Genomic DNA, 23,034 nt, shown 5'->3' on the forward strand with positions numbered 1-23,034 from the left:
ATTACGAATAATGTATTTAGAAAATAAAACAGAAAAAAATATAGAAAATACTTTAAACACAAGAAATTAACCGTTATGTTTTCATATATGATTTTAGATTTAGCAGCCTCAGAATTTATTTGTTCAAATTAAGTCATCATTTTTACTTCTCGTCATATGACGTTGTATCAATTCTTACGTCATAGTCGGTAAAATTTTTACAAGTGACTCAACAATGTACTTATGACACTTAGAAAATAACACTAGGCAATGTGAAATGATGCAAAAAAAGCAATCACTACTACCGCCACCTACATACCACAAACACACAGGATTTTATACGGCATCGCTTGGGGAATGCAGATAATGATCTAAATAGCTTTATTGACGGGAAGTAACTTTCATAAGGTGTTAGATTAATTTTTATGCAAATTGCACTTATCTCGAAAGTTATTTAATCGAAATATAGAACTGCAGAACTCTGAATAACAAAAATTTCAACGTGAAGCATATTTTAGTCAGTTTCAGTTAAGTTCATTTTTTTTTCCCTCTCCAGTCAGTAAAATTTAATTAGTGTTTCTTGGAAAACTCCTTCAACCCTGTCTCTAGGTGCATGTTCATTAGTTCTTTTGCTATTTCTGTCTCAATATCGATTGAACAAAAGCTGGACCAATTACACCAAATTCTGCAGACTTTGCAACGATCACACTTACACTGATAAATGAGACAACGGTTCGATTTTTAGTTTGAAGATCTCATGCAGTTCCTTCATTTTCTCAAGGTGCTACAGAAACATTCCAAATTATGAAACTCAAACACATTACCTGAAAGTGAGTAAAAACATTAAAAAAAATTTTTGTGTGTGAAGTTTAGGCCTTTTATGGTAAGCAAAGTAAAATTACATTATATCGACTTGTCTCCCTATGGTATCACACTTTTTTTTCGTTGGACAGCTGATGTTGACAAGCTCTTGTCAGACAAGCAGCAGGAAGAATGGAGGTACAAAATCCTGTAATACGAAATAGTTTTTAACATTTTTCGGAAATTACTTTAGAAAATTCAAAACATAAACAAAACTATACTATTTTGTAGTATCTTTATCGTACATTGATAAGCAGTCAAAGATAGACAGATACAATTGTATCTATCTATCTTTGACTGCTTAGAGAGAGACCACAATTGTATCGTATTGAATTAGGTGCCGTGTGCAACCTAACTAATATGAAAAGCAAAATTATGTCCTGTCCAATATAGTGAATAAACAACCTTATTACCTTAGTTAGCCAGGAGCGACAGAAATCATTTGTAGGACGACACACAATCCTCAGGCAGTTTAGCTGATTTGGGATTGCTATTGCACGTCGCACTTCTGAAAGACAACGTGGAGCTGATTGATTTTATTAATTAATTTTTACAAAGTGGCATAATGAAAACATTAATACATCGTTGTCTATATCTTCGTGCTAATTACAACCTCTAGCCTTTAACCATACCAATGACCATTTGTTTGCATTCGCAGAATGGGAAATGCGCACCTTTATCTTTGTGGTACTCACTGGCAATTGCATTCGATTTTATGGCTCGCATAACTCTTAGTTGGTTACACCAATGCATTCATTACGGAATAATTAGCTTGTCTTCAAACTTAGTCGAATCAAGTAAAGGTAAAATAGAAATCGTTTCTAGTTTTAGTCTATTGTTTATCTACTACAGTATATTAGCGAGTTACGATAATTTATACATTTATTCTCGGAATGTTTTTTTTTTTCTTAGTCTAGTTTTGGAAAAAATATTAAGGAATTAGTTTTTTTTTTTTTTTTTCAAATTGAATTAGAAGTCATAAGTCAGTTATTTTCATGGAAGATACTATTATCATCTGCACAAGATTAAGGCAAACAAAATTTAAACTAAAGAGTGAACAAACCACGTTCCAGGAGGGGAAGCACACTGTTTGGAAAGATCAGAGTTCGAATCTTGTTAGTATGCGAAGAACTGTTAAGTGCTTTACTAGATACGGATTCGCCTTCCAGAAACTCAGATTTGTTTTCACCTCGTTTGTTCTACGGTGAGAACAAACGAGGTGAAAGATATAAAAGACTATGGAAATGTTATTAACCGTTATGGATAAGCAAAATCAGTTTTATGAAAAGCCAATTTAGTTGACAGCAACAGGCCATTAGGCCTAATATTAATGGAATATTAAGGAAATCCAAAGATTGAAGCTATTGGTTTATGAATAAGTAATCTTCTGGTGGAAGCATCAGTTGGGAGGGGCGGGGACTATCTAATAATTCTGTCTGTCAAGAAAAAGGATTCATTCCGATTCTATTTTTCTTATTTAAAGTGATACGCACCAAGTCTTCATTTATTACCAATACCAAATACACTGCTTGGAAAGAAGTTAACGGACACCATCGTGTGAGAAACAAACAGCCATGGCACCATTCTTAGTAAGATGTAGGACCTCCTTTCGCTGCGATGACTGTAGCAATCCTACGGGGGGTACTTTCCATTAAGTATACATAGCGATCAATGGGAACTTTGGGACATTCTTCCTGTGGTAATGTAATGAGGTTCTGGATTGTTGTGGAGCCGACCTCTCTTGACCTCACCCGACGCTTCAGGTCATATCACAGATATCCAATAGGATTGAGATCTGGACTCTGTGGAAGCCAGTTAAGTTGGTGACGTTCATGTCCACCAACCAAACAGCTATAGCAGCAGCCTTATGACATGGTGCTTTGTCTTGCTGAACGAGACCATGTCATTTCCGTAGAAACGCCACAAAGCAGGAAGTGCATTGTCCAGAATGTTCAGATACCTCTTCGAGTTCAATATTTTTGTGGCACCACAAACAGAGGTCCGAGGCCAAATCAGGAAAAGCAGGACTATACCTTCAAACCATTTCTAATTTCATAGTTGGGATGTTACGCACTCTGCTTGTTCGCAAGGCATCCGTCACACCCACACACGTCCATCTGTTCGGTGTAGCGTACTTCGACGCTCCATAACACAGCTTTCCAAGTTTTCGCGTCTTAAGATACACGCTCTCTGCACCACTGAAGACGACGCTGTATGTTGGTTCGAGTGATGTGGGAGCTTGCATGTTGCGGTCCTACCATGGAAATTTATGTTGTTAGCCTCGGTTTTTAATGCGTTTACACAGATTGGTGTTTCTGTTTCGATGGCCGGGACTTCGCATTCAGCGTGTCGACCCACGAATGGTTGTTTTTATATATTATCCTTCGTAGCACCCTACGGTCACGTTCAGTGAGTGTTGTGGGTAGTCCATTGGGGGGGGGGGGGGTACCACTTGCAACTGACACCGTGCGTTTCCATCTCAGTATGGTATCACTGATTGTTGCCCTGGAATGACCCAATTTGTCAACACTTTGTCGAACAGATAGGTCTGCAACATGGCGCCCTATCGCAACGCCACTTTCAAATCCACCAGTTCCCTTCTCGAAGCCATTTCACCTGAACACAGTTCCACTGACTTTGGAGCATCACATTTCTCCAATTTATACCGGCTACAAACACGCACGTGACTTGTTACGCGTGCACGATGCCCTTGCCCACAGGGATGTCTATTGACTTGTTTTCAAGCAATGTACTTTACACATAAGTATACGTATAGTTGTTCCTTTCCGTAGTATAAACATTATTTCTCTACGATTTTTTTTTTTTTTTTATAAATTTTAGTAATTAAAAACATCAGGAATTTTCTTTTCAACTTATTTCATTTGTTTGCAATTTATGTTGCACAAAAAGACTCACACGTTCCTCACTATTCAAGGAAAGTAGCTGAAAATATGCAAGTCAACATGATAGTTAATGCTTTTACTGTGCTATCTTAACAGATACTACTTGGAAGAAAGGAGAAATTCTCATGTGAATTTTATGGAACTTGAAAATGAAATATGCAATATCTTATCGCTCACTAAAGCTATTCTTACCCGTAAAATTTACGTAGTACTTGAGCTTGGAGGAAGATAAAATATTTCATATTTCATTATTAAATGAGTGACATCAAATATTGTGTATTTCACTTTGAAATGTATTGACATAAGTTAAACTTGAACGCAGAGAGTTTTAAAGTAGAGGTGCGACCACGAAGCTACAAACATTCGTCTATTTCATTCTTGACTATGTCAATTATTTACAGACTTCTAACGTGAATTCATGCAACGTTTTTGGGTCACTAAAAGACCTCATAAGCATGCCTTTTAGTACATACAGAATAAAGAAGAGAAGATCAATGCTCCACTTACTATTTTCGTCCTGATATGTTCATTTAAAGACTCCAAGACATTATTATTATAAAAAAAATTTAAAAAAAAAACACGGATGCGATGATACAAAGAAAGGTATGTGCACGCATTACTGATTAGCAAGCGAGGCAGTAACCGATGTGTAGGGATGGGGGTGGCATAGAATACAAGTTCCCGTAGATAGCAATTCCAACTCATCTCTTAAGATAACAATCCACGGGAACAATCCCACATCTGTGTCCACACGTTTCTCCCATCTGTGCAAGGAATAATATTTTTTCTTGTGTTTCCGCAATGCAAATGAGTCGTATTAGTCCGTGTAGGGCACTCACTTACGAGTCTCGGTGGATCTTTAGCGTTATCTTGTAAAATTCGAATATTTTCTTAAACCTGTGCGTCGACTTAAGGGATCCCAGGAGGAAGCTAACCAGGATGTTCTAATTAGAGATCTTAGTAGAGTCAATAATAGTGGTAAAGTGAAACGTAATTTCTACTCGTGGTTAAATTGTTTAGCCAATTAAATGTTGAAGCAATTTTGTTAAGAAGCAAGGCTTGTTACTATGGGTTACTGATCTCTCTCTCTCTCTCTTTCTCTCCAACTTAAACGGAAGGATTCCTTTCTTATTTTCGTCCGGAAACCTAATTAAAACCAGCACACTGACAAACTCCAATTCGTTTAAGTTGTACATATTACGAAAGCGACACAACTAGTCCTGTTCACATGCCTCGTCGAAAATTCTCGAAGCTTCTCCAAAAGCTAAAAGATGCCGCCGCATCAAAAAGAGAAAGAAGAGAAGATCTACATCTGCAAATGATGAAACGTATGAACGACTTTGTTTTTCCCCTTTCTCTCCCTCCGACAAGATCTGATATAAATATCTGTAATAAGCTTACATCACCAGACGTACAAACTTTGTGTTTTGCGTTTGGCCGTCTGTTGGAAAAAATAATAATAAAATTATATAAATTTCATTAGTTTAAGGCACTTGTCAGAAGAACAAGTTTTACGACGATATAAACTCTTAGGCTAATTTGTATTTGTGTAATTTGGAAATGCATTTCTTTTTATCTTGCATTGAAGACGAACAGCTAAAATACAAATATCAGAGATTATTTATCACTGAAGTCTATTTTGAACTACTTCGAAAGAAATCTAAGAATTATTAATTAGCTGCATTATTTTGTTTTCATCTCTAAGAACATTAATTAGGTTTATTATAGATGAAGAAGACGAAAGCTGAGAACATATATGAAGATGTAAGTTACAAATAAATCATCTAATATCCATTCCCCCATTTCCTCAAGGAAGCAGGAGGTGGGCTTTTACGTCGTAACATTTTTCGAGATGAGGAGGTACCTTTCTTCATTACTTCGGCTGAGTGCACTTCTGTTGCGTGTTAGAAAAGCGGCGATCCTAATCCCAACTAGTATTTCCTTGTACGTCTATTCATCTTCTTTCTGTGGTCAGGTTTTGCTGAGTTGCGAAGATAGATTGATTTATCTTACATATCGGGAGAAACAGTACTACTTGACAATACGAAAGACGGACTTGCTGTAGAATCAGCTTAGAAAAAAAAAACTCCTCTTTTTGATGAACAGAATAGACTTTCAAATTGTTCCTTTTGCAGGGGTTAGCTTTATGGAAGCCGCTTCGCGACTTCCGAAGTGGCTTCATTCTTTAGTCAACAGATGTATGTTAAATACACTAAATGCAATTTCATGAAATAACAAAATAAAGATTTTGTTATTTCATTTTTTGTTTTTTGTTATTCTTTTTCCTTCTTATTCTTTCTTTCCCTTTCTTATTCTTACTTTCAAGTAACTTTTAAAGGTGGAAATGACAGGAATGAAAACTGAAGGTATGAATTCAGTACCTTCCGTATTTTGCATCGGAATAATTAACTTTTAGCTATTAAAATTCTCTTACTAGTAGATTATAGTGATTAAGACAATCCTGGACGTATTAGTAAAGCCATTTAATTTAACAATTAAATTACTTGGTAACTTAAAGTTTCAGGCTAGCTTCACGCATCACTGGAATTCCAATTATAATCTCAGTCATTCGGAGTTCAGTTTTTCATGACCAAATAATAGTTCAAGCAAATATCATCATCATCATCAACAACAACATCATCTTCTTTCTCTCTTTCTCCCCATCATAAAATAGTTTTATTTAACTTAGATAAGTATGATGTTATACTTCCATAACAACCATAAGTTTGTCTTGTGTCTGTCTAGTGACAGAGTTTTTAATATATGTTTCAGCTGTCAGGAACATGATATAGTCAAATTAAATTATGTTAATATTTTTTATCTTTATCAAAAAGGTAATAGGCGATTTTATAAAAAAAAACAAAAAAAAATATATATCGCACTACGCGCGCCGAAGTTCTAGTTTAAAGTCTACTTACTTTTAAAAAGTAAGTAGACTTCGGCAAGTCTACTTTTTTATAACTCTTTTGTTTATTATTATTATTATTATTATTATTATTATTATTATTATTATTATTATTATTATGTCATTTTCTTGGTGGAATGTATTTAGTGTTCAAAGACGTTTTATATTTAAACAAGTTCAGCACATCATCGTTTTAATCCTGTTATTTGTGAAATTAGTGCCTCTAATTACTAACAACCATCAGTTTTGCTTTATATTAAAACTGACTTGGTGAACTCGAAGCCACAAAAAGCTTTTCTTCCTAAATACAAAGATGTCATTAGCTATAACGGTGAAAACATTTTTACCGAGAAATATATTACAAGACAAAAATTTACTTAAAATAAGCCTGTGATGTTTACACTTTTTGCCATTAGAAAATTATTTCTTAAACGTCACCGGATAACGGATTACCAGTTTAAGATTTTTAATCTTATTTTAATCAACCACTTGCATACGATTTTTCATTTTTAACGAAACGGGGCAAAAAAAAAAAATCAAAATTAAAAGAGAAAAATCATCAGTTTAAAGTTGGGACTTTCTCCTCATAACCTAAAACCAAAATTGGAAGTTAAACAATTGAGACTATGAGAGTGTTTCACATTAAGTAAGAATTTTTTTGTTAACGACTTTGTTATATATTTTTTAAGTTCACTACTTAATTCTTATTGGCAGGTATACAAACTCTCTAAAATATACCTTTTATACAAGTTGAAGAGTTTGTTTAAACCTTTAAGTCCGGTGACAGCCTCCTCCTCCTTGATATCTCTTGGTCAACTTTTTTCCTTAAGATCTTCCCAATCAGCATATCGATACGTCTGCAATAACAAGATGAAGTTCGGGTGCAAGAAAATAATCTCTGAGCACTTTTTTTAGGGGAAGGGATTGTCTATAATTTTTCACGTTGCTTCATTAAATTGCACATTTTCTCTATTATTTAAAATCCTGCTCTCTTCTCTCTCTTCCTGCTATTAATATGCAACCCATCTTGTTCAATTTCTGGTTTCTTCTGTGGGTGTTTTATGAATGTGCCTAATTACAAAATTTACTCTTCACACACTCATGTTTAACACATATTTCTGATTGTAACTATTTCTTCTCTTCATAAAATTAACTCGGCCAAATTTTCCCAGATTTTTTCCCGTTGGACCCAAATAAAAGCTTTTCCAAATCCAGGAAAGACATAAATATGCTTTGTCCAAATTCTCAGTGACCCCTCCAGCATTTCCTTTGCAAATCAACACTTTATCTCCCTTTTTAAAAACAAACTGTTCTTCTTTTAGATCTTCCTCCCTTTTATTCCTTCTTCTCTTTGCCATTATCCATTCATTTGCACAGTGACTCGATAATGTTATTTCTCTATAGCTCCTATACATAAAAAGGCTCTATTGTCTAAAGAGGCTAAAAGTAGAGCCTCTTTATTAGAACAATAACTAACCACTTACCGCAATCATCAGGCATTGCCTACTTTCACCAGATCAATTTAAGATGCTAACTAACCATTTCAATCCTGAACTACAAGAAGCTCGAACGAATTCAACAAGAAAATAATCTTTCATGAAAGTCGCTTCCCTGGTCACTGCTCCATTGAACTGACAAACATCATTTCCCACTTTCTGTTGAGCCTGCTGAAACAAGAAGCAGCTGCCCAACACCTCTTCTTAGTTTAAATTAAGGGGATATTAAATCCCACATCCCACATTGTTTCAAAACCGAATAAGAAACTCAAAGATGAATCAAAGAGTTTCATGCCGAATATAGTAAACTATAAAAGTATCGGCGATTACTAGCGTGAGCTAAAGCACGTAGTCCAAGTACGTAGTACAATCTCGGGCAACTCGTAGCAAAGGTGGAGAAAGTTCTCATCGCTATTCTTAGTATTTTCCATAATGTAAAACCCATCTCCTAGGAGATGTATGATGTTATACATTATGGTGGGAGGTCACTACCTAGCCCGGTTTCGATCTTTATTGAGATCTCATCAGTGAGTAGGTAGACCAAGTTATTAATACGAAGGGTATAGCGAAAAGAACTTATATACTTTGCTATACGAGTTGTCAAAAAGGTGTACGCATTAAATTACATAAATAAAGAGCCAATAGGCTTCATTTCGGCGATGTAAAAATTATTTAAATTACTTAAATTATTTAAATAATGTTTAATAATTTAGTTTAAATAATCTAATTTAAATAATGTTTACATTGCCGAAATTAAGCCTATTGGCTCTTTATTTATGTAATTAAACCTTTTCTTAGCTTAAATTGCTTCTCCAACTTTATTCTATCTACTTCTCTCCTCTGGAAGAGCTTGCTCATGATGTGTTTCCCAACAACTAAAACTCCAACTCAAGAAAAGTCCCAGTAGATTAATTCTTTCTCAATCCTCTACCTGTACCTGCACATGGCAGCGATGTGCCACAGGTTCCCAAGTATATGGGATCGATATAAAAAACATCTATCTCAGATGATTTTTTATTCTTTATCTTCCTGAATTTCTCTTCAACTTCTGCCGGACCTATTTCTCTATGATCTCTCACTTCCATATTCATTCCAGTTTGTGTCACTATCAGTTTCCTTTTTGTTCAACCGATCTCTAAAACAATACTCCCACATCATCGTAATTTCTCTCTCTCTCTCTCTCTCTCTCTTTCCCCCCCCCCTTCCGGTAGTCACAAGATTTTAATACCTTTGTCTAACTTTTGCGTAAATTCAACCCAGCTTTTTATATTTTGCTCTTTAATATTATTTTGCTTGATTCTTTCTCTCATTCTAAACAATTCTATTGTCATTCGAGTTAATCCTTATGAATTTTCGAAGGGCTTTTTTTTTGTTTATGTCTTAACTGCTCCTTTAACTTTCTCATTCCACCAGAGTTTTTCTTTTCCTTTTCTGCTTCCATGTTCTTCCACGGACCTCTTCTGCTGTTGTTTACTGTTACATCTCGAAATTTCTCTCATTTTTTCACCTACATCATCGGTAACAATAAGCAGAACGCAGGATCTGCTTTGCAAAACTACAAGAATGGATCTGAGGAACAGATTGCTTTAGACACGAGTAAAAACATCAAGGCCCATATGGAAGGCTACTGGCCCAAATCGCCAAGAGGATGATGATGATGATTTGTTTATTTGGATTTACGACTAAAGTAACTAAATATATGAGACCAGAGTATTATGTCTGTAAATTGCTGTTCTTTTGGCCCAATTGTCTATTTTGCGGTAAAAAAAAAAGAAAGAGCTTTTTTGAGAAGAAAAACCCTTCCACCACCGTATGAGACCGACTAACTCAGCTCAGATGGGAATCGAACCCATGTCTTCCCAACCAAAAGGCAGCGTGGAAACCGACTGAGCTGCAGAGGCTTCCAATGATGATGACGATTTCTTACTTATTATTGCATTTATTTCGCATGGAAACCTTACATCACATCTTGGTCGACTGAATGAAAACATTCTGTGTGTGTATATACTGCATATATACATAGACGTCCGCGCGGTTAGCCTAGTGGCTGTGCGCTTCGCAACCATATGCCTGAGGAAGGAGTGTCCCAGGTTCGATTCCCGTCAGTGACGTGTGGAGCTAAAGGATCTTCCTCAGCCATAGGCAAGTTAGCCGGTCTTGGCCGTGGACAGCAGGCTTTTTTTTCAGTTTATCCTGGGGTTTTTCATCCCGCAAAGCAGACAAACCGGCCTTGAGAACTCAACATTAAGGACATAGGATACATCAGGGCGTAGGACTTACCACCTTATCCTGTGAACGGTCTGAGATCCGATGATTAACTAACCCTCGACACCGCAAGGTAAAAAAAATAGCGTAAAAGGAAGATGAGATGATGAGATATACATACACTATGTCGACAAAGTTATTTGGACATCTAGTTGTGATCAAAAACTGAGTTTTAATTAGATTTCTAGTACTGAGTGGGACATCTTTTGGCCCTGAATGACAGCAACTACCGTTTGGGGCATGCTTTCAGCCATTTTCTGATACATCACAACATAAATATTCATCCATTCCTCTCGCAAAGCTACCTCCATTGCTAATGCTGATGACTGCTGCTGTGGTCCGAAGCGAAGGCGTTCTAATTCGTCCCTGAGATTTTCGATGGGGGTTCAGATCTGAAATCTGAGCGGGCCAGTTCAACACCTCAGCGTTGTTTTGTGAAACCAGTCTCGGCAATGCAATGCAATTGACATGGAGCATTGTCGTGCTGAACATGCAAGGGTCACTGTCAAAGTCCTTTCACAGTGACTGAAGCATGAAGTTGTCCAGGTAGCGATCAGACGTCATGGTTTTGGACGTTTTGGACCAACCTCCATCCAACTGAAACACCGCCATACCATTATCGAGTCTTCACCTAACTTGACAGTTGGAATGATGCAATCCTGCTGGACCGTTTCTCGGGTTATCGCCAGATCCAAACATGACCATCAAAGTGAAACATTTGGAAGCGTGATTCGTCGCTCCATAGAACCCTTTTCCAATCATCTACCCAACAACGGTGTCAAAAACACCAGCCCAAACATAGGTCGGTGTTGAGACAGTTGATGTGTGGCTTATTCGCAGAAGCTCTGGCGTGGTAACCTAAGGCATGCAACTCTCTGCGAAAAGTTCTACTGCTGATGTCCATGCAGCATTTTCCAGGTTGACTGCGAGGTCCTGCGCTGATGATGCGCGAGATGGTCGAAGATTCCGACAGAGAGAGTTCGTCGATCTTGGTCAGTGAGTGTTGTTGACCTCCCAGGGCGTTTTCCTGGTAGTACCATCAACTTTCCATATACGAATGACATAAGCAACGGAGGATTTCTCTATACTGAGACGGGTATCAATGTCATGGACAGAAAGACCACTGATGCGACACCCAGCTACCATTTCACCTTGGAAGTCAGTCAGTTCAGCTGGACGTGGCATTTTGACATCGAGTCCAGTGCAAAAAACATGCAGCACATGCAGCATATATATATACTGTGATCAAAATTAAAGTATCCCTGTTTTAAGGGCTTGTGGAGCGCCATCCAGTGATCCAAATGCTTCGAAACTTTGGAGGAGTACATTGTGCGTCCTGTGGGAACGATATCTGAGAGAGAGAGAAAAAAAGTTTCAAAATTCACCATCATGGGTGCTGTATGATTGTATCGAATGTAGGTGAGTAATTTTTCTTTATGTGTAAGAAGAAGAAAAGCGACACAAGCATAAATAACACATTTTTATTTTCTTCCATTATGCATTCCCAGGCTGTACTGTTCAATGTGCTGCCCTTCTCAATATTCCACAAACTCATCCATTGCACAGTGTGATAAATGGCGGAACGCATCTGGTCGGGACTGATGTTGCGCACGTGCTGCGTTATGCTGTCTTCAATGCTGGCAAGTTAGCAGGACGATCTCAATAAACCCTATCTTTGAGAAATCCCAGAGCCAGAAGTTACAGTGGGATCAAATCAGATGAATGAGGCAGCCATGCAGTGGGAAATGCACAGCTGATCATTCTGGATTCCATGAAATGTTCTCAAAGAACCTCCTGTGCGAATTGAACGATGTGTGAAGGAGAGCGGGGGTCCCATCCTGCATGACAATGACTGAATCCATGCACAAGAGTTGCTGTAGTTGGGCATGACAAAATTATTTATCCTATCACGACACCTCTCGACACTAACTGAGCAGATCATAGGACCCGACTGGAGAATGTCCTCAAAGAAGAATGGTCCAATGATAAACGAAGCTACAAACCTGCACCAGACAGTAACTTTGGGTGAATGCAAAGGAATTTGTTGGATTGCATGCTGGTTTTTCGTAGCCCATACTCAACTGTGGCTATTCATAGCTCCGTTCAGGTGAAAATGAGCTTCATCTTCCCACGAAATCACCCACGACCACGCAGCGTCCAACTCCACTCGAGCAAGGCATGTTAAAGAGAAAGTCAGTCGACTTTCAAAGTCCTACGGGTGCAACTCCTGTGTCAGAGTTATCTTGAATGGGTAGAAATGCAGAATATTCCGTAGAATTTTCCAGACAGTTGCGTATGGTACATCCATATGTCTTGATACAGCACGTGCACTGCAGCAACCGACGCTGTTATTCATGGCCTACTCCACAATGGTAGCAGCAACTTCATTCGCTTGTTGTGAACTGATTGGTTTGCGACGTCTGTTATTTTAAACTCCCAACGATCCCGTTTCATCAAAACGACTAATCATCGACTCAGAGCACATGGAGATAGTGGACCTCGTCGACATTTGTTCAGGTGACGAAATTCGCGGAACAGCACTGCAATTGTTTAGGTAGAACAGCTTCACGAGCAAAGCACGTTGGAGCAAGGTTAGTTCCATCACTGTGGACGGTATTAACAACCAGAATAAAGGCAAAAATCCCGTTCGTGTCCATCATTTTAAATCCTTCTGGCGCCAGCCGAGTTGCGTGATATGCATTTGGTATTTACAATGCCCCTAGTGGTGAATTTTGGAACTTTTTTTCTCAGACATCGCTTCCATATTCCTGCAAAGTTGCGCAGCATTTGGTTTTCACTGGATGGCTCTCTACAAGGCCTTAAATAGAGATCCTTTAATTTTGATCACCACCTATATATATATATTTCTTTTCTTTTTCAATAAAGCAAGATAAAAAAAAAACTTGAATTAAATTCTTCAGACAGTCCGAGTAGTTTTGGTAGCAAGTACTTCTGTCGTGTGTTTTGTTTTTTTCCAAAACTTCATGGACAATTTTCAAAGTATTATAGTCACATGCTTATATTTCAATTTTGTTCCACATTTCATTCCCTTTTGAGCATTTTAATTCGATCTTAAAATCCCTCTTCGCTCTTCTCCTTTGTAATATCGGAAGTTTTGTTGTGGCTAAATAATTAAGGAAAATTTAAAACAGCTGATTAAATTTGCAATTCCTAATATCCGTGCGCACATAATTAAAAGGGAGAAAATAACATATTGTTCACTAGAATTTATTAAAAGGAAATTATCTAAAAATTCAAAATTTTATGAAAGCAAAATTAATGCGACGTTATCTTTTCCGCTAACAAAATGATTAAATTCAAATATTTATCTCGCATACCTGTTTGTATTGATTTGCACTAGGGGGCGTGTTGTTGTTTTAATTATGAAAGCGTAATCCATCTAACAACGGCCTTTACACGAACGAGCTTGCAATCTCTTCTCGACTCTGTTTAAGGCTCACCTCTTTTTGATATTCCGACTTTAATTAAGTATTCAGGTGTCAAATAAATGATCGAACGCCATTGCACTTTGTTCTACGATCAAGCAGGTTGTAAACTACACATATATATTAGACAACGAAGTAATTGAAATCGTTGTACTAGCGGAACACATCACAGGATTCTGTGTGCGATGAAGTGACACTATAATGACAAATCTTAGCAACATAATAAAAGCATTGTGGTGTAAAGATAATAATGATCACGGAAGGCTAAGCCTAATACTACTTGGCATTTAAACGAAAGTCTTTGTGTTAATACCTACGCACGCCGACAGAAATTATACCCGGGTTAGTTCAATTAATTTGAGAATCTTCAGATATTCAAATACCTACACAGGATTTTATATCGAATAAGTTACTGTAGGGTTTTTTTTTCTCTTTTTTTTTTATTCTAGTTTAAAAATACAACAGGTTACAATAGCACTGAATGTCTTAGACCTTAAAACCTTTTTTTTGATATTACCTGGCAATTTCTCGCAATTGGTTTGGAGTCTTTATTTGTAAGTACCTTTTACCGTGACTGTCCGGAGACTATCTACTCGGTGATGGACAACTAAAAGTGCACTAAGGTCTAATCAATATAGATTACTTTTCTCAGTTTCGAATTCTGCAGGTGTTTTCCTTAGGTGGCGCTGGTCTTCGATTGTCGTTGCGTTTACTTGGAATCAGTATCTTCCACTAAGCACTTTTATCCCGTTTTTTCTTGTTTGTGCTTTAAGGAATATCTGTCTCTAGAGTCGATTTTTAAATAATTTCTTTCTCTTTTTTTTGTCATTATTCTCCGTTTGAATTCTTTGTATAAATGATCATTATTTTTTTCCAATTAGTGATAAAAAAGAAACTAATTAAAATTTTGTAAAATAGTAATGAAAAAAACAGAAGAATAATGAAGTAAAATAGCTTTGACAACATTATTCTAATATGGTGTGTGGGTTATCAGTTAGACTTTGGTAAATCAAGGTTACGATCATGTATACATTGAAAGTGGAAAATAGATTTTCCACTTTCAATTGTTTCAAGTTGAGAACACGACAGTTTTATGCACTTTACCATTTCACACACACACACACACACACACACACACACACACACACACACACACACACACACACACACACACACACACACACACACACACACACACACACACACACACACACAATGTCCCGTTTATACTCAATTTCAAGTAGGGGAGAACCAGTTTCCCTTTCTCTCTATTCGATCACATTTTATTCATCTTTCTCTGAGGTTTCCATATCATCCATCTTCTGTGAACATTCTCTTTTATTCTGTTCTTCCAGTGACCTCTTTATCTCCCGTGGGGTCGCACACTTTTCACTAATTGCCAACTCCATGTTGACATTCTGTTTGCCTCAATTGTTTTAAGACGAGTAAACCATCAAAGCCTCTCTTTTTCCTAACAAACGTCTTCGTTCTGTTTGTTTATTTATCTCCTCACTTCTAGTTCCTTCTTTTGTTTTAGGTGATATTTGTTTTAACTTTAATTTATATCGCTTGTATCTTAGATTTTTTTAAGTTCCAGGTTTGAACTACATTCATAGGGATTGACATTAAGTTTGAATTATCCTTTTTTATGTGAATTCCCACCTACTAAAGGGTGTAGTTCGTACAGAAGATTAGTAGGTTGCATGGGCTAAGGATAGACAATTTGGAAATCCCGCTCTGGAGACGAAACGTGGAAGTTTTTCAAGTCACTTCGGGCCTCCAATGAGCGGGCGGTGGTCCCACACCAAATTCATTTCCTCTAAGGACATCTGCCTATATTTATGGCACATCTTCAAACTACAAAAGATTTGTGATTTATTAATACAATGACAGCATTTTCATGGTTCTCTTTTATCTCATCTGTACGAGTATATGATCCCATTTCATTTATTATACATCTTAGATATTTAAATGCACTTGTTCGAAGAATTTTAATATTTTATTTTAAAATACTAAAATTCTTCAAATAAAATAAAATATTTGTCTTTACGATACCTTTAAGATTTTGTCCCGGAATATTTTTTGTTATTATTATTCATTCCATATTTGTAAACTGCTTGATTTTTCCTTGATCTAGACTCCACATGAAAATGCAAATATGGCCTTCTGCAAATATGGCCTCTTTTTTTTATTAGCGGACTTGCTTTAACCTTCCTTAATATACCGTCCATTGTATTTGCACCACGTGGTAGTAAAAGCACGAGCTTTGACGTACAGCATTGTTGACTTCGAACCACTCTGTCATACGAAATCTACTATCTTATCTAGCTTAAGCAGTCTACAATATGCTCTTGACTAACATGTAAGCGTCTTCTATTCCAAGTTCTTCCATAAATCTTTCCTCTTTGAATCGGACAAAAGCTTTTTGAAGACCTAAGAGGAGTACGTATAAGTTATTTTATCATATTCCCAACATCCTTCCATTATACTTTTTAATGAAAATGTTAACTTATAATAGATCCATTTTAAGTAAACCTCCGCTGTTTATCTTGTAGAATAGGATCGAGTTGTTAGTTTATTTATTTATTTATTTATTCCTTTATTCTTTTGTAATAATTTTGCGAATCTTCAAGATAAATATTTCTCAATAATTGTTTATACACTGGCGTACAGTTTCTGCATTGTTACAATTAGACAAGTTTTTTTAGTTTTTAGGATCAATTCAAGTATATTTTTAACCATCTTGAAGTTATTTTATTTGTTGTTAATATTTCTATTCAAATATTATCAATCCCAACTATTTACCTATTTTTATTTTTCTTATAGAAATTTACAATATCCATAAGAATTTTTATGGGGAATTACATTTCATTCTGACGTGATTCTTTCTCGCAATTTACATTTCATTGTGACGTAATTTATTATCGTAATTTATATTTCACGTTGACATATTCTTTCTCAGAATTTTACATTTCATTGTGACGTGATTCTTTCTTGCAATTTACATTTCATTGTGACGTAATTTATTCTCGTAATTTATATTTACGAGATGAATAAGTTGACATATTCTATCTCAGAATTTACATTTCATTGTGACGTAATTCTTTCTTGCAATTTACATTTCATGACGTAATTCTTTCTTGCAATTTACATTTAATGCAATTTACATTTAATTGTTGACATTACTACTCGTATGTCAAATGCATGAAGCGTGTAACTATTAGCTTTAGGAATATTAATTCAGTGATAATCGAAATGTGTTCTCAATTTCATACTTTAAAAAAAAAAAATAATACATTCGGAAAATCGTATAGAACTCGTGCATATCTAGTGATTGATTTCCGTTCAAATGTTAATAAAACAGGTGTACTAAGTATAGAAAAATATCTTCGACTGTCAGAGAAGTGTTTCTCTCTCTCTCTCTCTCTCTCTCTCTCTCTCTCTCGGTCTTTCTTGCTATTTACTGGAGAGGAATTTTAGTATGACAATTGCTTACTGCGATCGATAATAGTGAAAGTTCTGATCTGTTTTTGATGGTCAAACCTGAAAGCAAAACTCCAACGTGAATCAGAATAGAAATAAATAAATTGTTTGCTAAACTTTTCCAAGTTGAGAAATTTTAGCATTTACCTGATTCTTATCTGTGCGTAAGTACGAGTTGTTTCCTCTTCAAGCGTTCTATTTCGGGGTCCATGTCTTGATTGATGGTTAGAAATTCAACGGACGAAGTTAGGCTTAAAGCGTTTTTGCATTACATGTTGAAATATGGATCTGTTTTAGACGGATGTTGTTTATTTCACCATTTGGTGCGAAAGATGTCTAAGATTTCAAAATTTTATCAAGTTGGAAAAAAATGCAAGCGAAATTACCAGTCCCCGCGATTATAAGAATAAAATCTCTAGAGAATACGCCCCACCCTTAATAAATTAATTGGGTCTATAAGCCCACATTCTAATTTAAAGGACGGGGAGTGGTCGTCGTATTATTCGTCCATCAGCCTCAAACGGATTTGATTTTAAGCACGTGTTGTAATGAAATCATTTCATTTCAACAATGGTCAAATCAACAATGGTCTGAAATCTCAAACACAAAAATGTATTTTTTGCATCGACGTTGTCGCCTATGGCTTGAATCTAATGAACTTTTATTTTAACTGCATAGTATTAAGGAAATCGGGTCTATTTTGATAATCAGCGGCACCTGGTGGAAATCATATGAATTAAAAGTATATTTATTTTTATTTTATTCGTTTTATTTTTTCAATCCGTTTATCACGAATTCTGACATCTTGGGAGAAAATCTTCGTGTCTTTTAAACACAGGAAGAACTTTTGCATTTAAACATGTTCAGGCACCATACAGTAATTGAATGATTACCCAAATCAGCTTGAAAAAAAAAAAAGTTTCACAATTTCGTATTCATACGTGTCTATTTAGGGACTGCTCGTTCATAAGCCTGTCACGTTCTTTTAAGCATAATTTTAGACTATTTCGGAAGTCTACGAACAGAATTCATGCCATAACGAATAATTAGTGTACTAGTTGAATACAAGTGACGTGCTCAGTGTCACGTAGTTCCGCATGACATATTCCAACACAATGTATCGTGTCAGCTGTCATGGTGGCTTCTGATAAACACTCTGTTGACTTACCGAACGATAACATATTTTATCTTGTAATTCTCGCTTTAGAAACAATGGCGGCGTTATGAACACGACACTACAAATTGCCCGGATCACTTTTGGAATTCAAAACACGATTAGACCAGACCATTTCTTACGACTTTATCAGATTTTTTTTCTTTTTGTATTCCGTTATAATTCTTCATATTGTAATACAGTGTGAGGTTTTTGCCATTTCTGTAGTTTCCGAACAACAATGCGAGATTGTACAATCTAACAATTATTATTTATATTTGTAAAAATTCAACAATTAACACTTTTTTTTTTCTTTTTTCTTTTTTCATTTTTTAGACTTTCGTAGCGTATCTTAGGTTGTTTATTTGTCCGGGAAAATATTCGCCGTCAGTAATTTCTTTCATTGTATTCCATTCAGTTTTTTTCTTCTTCTTTCTTTCTTAAAATGCATTCAGATCGTTCTTTCCTTTCCATTCCATTCTTGTGATAGTAAAACTGGTTTTACTTTCACCAATGGTCTGAAACCATTGAGCACATCTCGAAGTCGAGAGGATAAAAAAAAAAAAAAAAAAAAAGAAGTTCCAAGTGGGAATAAAACTCCGGTTCCGCCTCTCCGTTAGCGAGCGATCTGCGCACTTCACTACGTTCGCACTTTCTTTCTTTCGTCTTATTCTAGTGAATGCTTTTGTTCTCTTCTAGTCGCTTGCTTTTTTTTTTTTTCTAAATATTTTTATTACGATGTTTTTATTTTGTCCGTGTTCTTCTATAGTAGACTGTGTCTTTTTTTTTTTTTTTTCTGTGAGTGATTTTTTTCCCTTTCGATTCGTTTATTTTTAGTCAATTTCCGTTTTTCTCTATTTCCGTTTTTGTTTTATTTGTTGTCAGTGTCCCTATAAGCGAGTTACTTCTATTATTCTAATCTGTACATTCTATTTACTTGTCTATTTCGTTTTGATCTCTTTCATTTTTCTTATTGTCGTGTCGTTTTCTGTTTTTTTGTTCCGAATGAATTTCTAATACCGTTCTAAAATCTTTCTATTGAAAAACCCGTCTTCATTCCGTGTATAATGGAACGCTAAAGATATTTTAGAAGGTCATCGCTTATAAGATAGAGGATACGCAAAGTAATGGACAAATCCACCAAATGAATGTAAAAGAGACCTTGATGCTATCTATGAAAAAGTCTAAGGACACACACACACACACACACACACACACACACGAACACACACACACACACACACGCACGCACGCACGCACGCACGCACACACGAAAATCGATCCAATTGAATGAATTTGCTTCGTGTGCATCAAACCTTTTAATAATGTATAGTTAGATATTGCTTGTCTGATTACCATTGTAGTAAAATTCGTCCGAAATCCCCCTTCTTTCTCTCTCTCTCTCTCCGCCCTCGTAAAGACATCTTAGTTTGCTGTATAATAAAAAGTTCTGTTGAAAGGAAAACTACTTCTTGTTATGTTTTGGAGTACGAGCCGGTAAGCTTGAAATCAGACGTTAAATTGGATTTGAGTAATTCCTACTTCATGTTCGCTGACCTAATTCACAAACTGAAGTAAGTTTTTTTTTTTTTTTTTTCACTCTCTGTCTATCTACAGATTGTTACTACCCTTTTCTTTGGCTTTTTTTTATTTTTGGCCCGATGTTCCTCTAAAGTCGGTACCGAAATGTATTTGATTTTTTACGCGTTCCGTCAGTATTTCTGCATCCCAATAAATTAAAACGATCAAAATTGGTTAAAGTTTTTTCTTCATCCCTGACTGCACTTAACATTCAGACTCTTTCATCTGAATTACAGCCTTGTCATTTGGCATATCGGATACTCAATTAAGAACATGCGGTAAAAAAAAAATAAATATTAAAACCGATAGTAAAAAAAAGGCAGTTAAAATTTAAGATGTCCACGGAGAGTCATTTCTAACGTCATCAGTTTCATTATCTGAAGAAATAAATTTAGATTAAAGATTAAACTCGATCAGCAATTGCTCCATGTTGTTTTGTAGGAATATTTTAACTGAATAACCCCACGGGGAAAGACTGAAGAAATCATGGAAATCGAATGTCATTTTTGGAAGGTGAGCAATTTTTTTTTTTAATGCTGATGTTGCAATATTTAATCTTTACACAACCTTCATTCACGTGCAGTTCCGCATAATGCTAAGGATAGAGCTCTCCTAGCGATTTCAAATACACATCTGTTTTATTCTAAACTACTAGCAACTGAGGAAATATAGTCTTCATAGTTATCCTCAGCTGAATCCTTTAAATTGTCTTTTCAAGTGGCCTCTAAATTCAGACGAGTACATCTGAGCCAACAACTACCGATGGATCATCTTATCAAAACCCTGTACAGGAAAAAAGAACTTATTTATTACTTTTTTTTTTCCAGCATTGCAGTTATCCGATGTAACATCTTCAGCATCCTCAGCAATATGGCCTGTGAACTTTAACTCTATGCCGATCATCATCGCAGGTCTCTAGATTCGTTGGACATTTGTAAGAAATTACCATTAATAAAATATTTTTCCTGGAATATTCTTAATCAAAGATACATAACCTTGCACTCAGTAACATAAACATAACTGGTACTCATTGTCATTTTCCCATGTGACCAGGTTTATTCGGATTAACCAGCAAGGATTCTTCCCAACTAAGCATCGTCAACAAATAACTCGTTATTCCCCCCCCCCGCTAGATCAACCGCAAAATATCATTAATATACACGATAAATAACGACAGCAAAAGTTCAGTATCCTATCATGCACTAATGGTCACCCTCCTCTTACACTCAGACCCTTCATACATTACTTCGATTCTTGTCAGTCATCCACTCTCCCATCCATGTCTCAAGTTTACTTTCCTTACTTATCCTTTGAATTTTTACAATAACTTCCAATGTGGGATTCTGTCAAATGCCTTGGCAAAATCCAGAAGTATCACACTACATCCATTCTTTCTGTGTCCAACTCTGCTATCACTCTATTATAGAATGTGAACGGACTGGTAAAACAACACCTACCTTTAACAAACGCACGCTGTCCTCTATAGAAGATCAAAGTACCATCTACTCATCTCTAAATGTGAATTCTAGCAAACCTCTCCATTAGCAAACTAACCACACTTCAGATATACAGACTGGTCTATAACTGGTTGACTATGATCGCTGGAGACGATGACATTTTGAGAAGTATATTAAAAGTGTGATTCAGGACTTACAGATATAACAATCTGGTGAGTTAAATTTATTACAGTAATAGATAGGAAGGCGTCGGAGTGCTATTTCCACTAACCAATAAATATCAAATAACAAAGAAAACGTATTTTTGTTCTGTATGAGTAGCAATAAACATTTACGATGTTGGCGCTAACAGAAAGAGTTGCACGAGTATCTATATAACCCAGTAAAATTGAGAGTATTATTATTATTATTGCAGAAACAAAGAATACAAAGCTAACTTCAATGCTCAGTAACAAGCAACGTCCAATCTGATCCTTTATTACCGAAAACACTGAATATCAAACTTCAGAGATCTACTGTTTCACGCATAAAAATAAAAAAATGTTCTAAGAACACACGAGTATTTATGAGAAGGGATGATAATAATAATATTAATAATTATTATTATTATTAAAAAAATCAAGGGAGGGCACCTACTCTACAACTCTGTGTCCACCGAATTCTCCAACACCTACGCCATCTACCACCCACCACCACATAATACTGGCTTTTGAACCATTAAATGTAAACCTAAGCTAACTACCATATCAGTATAGTTGTTTTAAACTCCCTTGTCAATCTGTCGAAAAAAAGTAAATTATTAAAAATTTTTCCAACTGTCATATTATGGACATCTTAACCTTCATCTTCAACGTGTACAGAAATGGCGACTCACTCTAATAACACTGCTCAGTAACATTCTGACGTAGGACAGAATACATTTTAATTCCGACCGAAGTTGTCACTAAAAATGATAGAAGCTTCCTCATAATAAAAACAAGTTGAAAACCTTGGCCATATTGCACTATGTATCACACCAATAAAATGGATAAACAAGAAAAAAAATAAATAAATACTTTCGTATCATTATTACAAAATTCTTTCAAAAGTCACGATATTAGCCAAACGAAAAAAAAAATTATCTATTACAGAATTTGTGAATCAATGCTCAGATATATCCATCTATCAATATCTAACAGCCATCAGCATCTAATAGCTATTCATCAATATTAGAAGTTATCAATATTTTTATTCATATTTTTATGCATCACTAAATACCATTAAGAAATTATTTCCGTAACGTTTATTGTAATGAAAAGAGACCCATATCACATAACACGGTCCCTACAGCTCCCCACACAACTAGACACTATAAAAACTCATCCAGTGAAGTCGTAAGAGAGAGCATTTCATATCCATACCTCAAAGCTTATTCTAGCTTCGAAGTCATTGATCTAATTACATCATAATATTTCTACACTTCATTTATTATTTTAAAAAAGTGCTGAGTTTTAAGGCTTCTGTAG

At 35.8% G+C, this 23,034-nt stretch overlaps 1 protein-coding gene across 6 annotated transcripts in view; it reads right to left on the reverse strand.

The window, feature by feature from the left end:
* Positions 1-23,034, reverse strand: part of LOC150108232 (adhesion molecule nephrin-like) — a 299,319-nt gene that overhangs the window by 107,329 nt on the left and 168,956 nt on the right. The gene's annotated exons all lie outside the window — the stretch shown is intronic.

Source organism: Typopeltis vanoorti, chromosome 3, assembly GCF_054136105.1.
Source record: "Typopeltis vanoorti isolate ZY-2024b chromosome 3, IOZ_Tvanoo_1.0, whole genome shotgun sequence".
In the NCBI taxonomy this organism is placed as follows: Eukaryota; Metazoa; Arthropoda; class Arachnida; order Uropygi; family Thelyphonidae; genus Typopeltis; species Typopeltis vanoorti.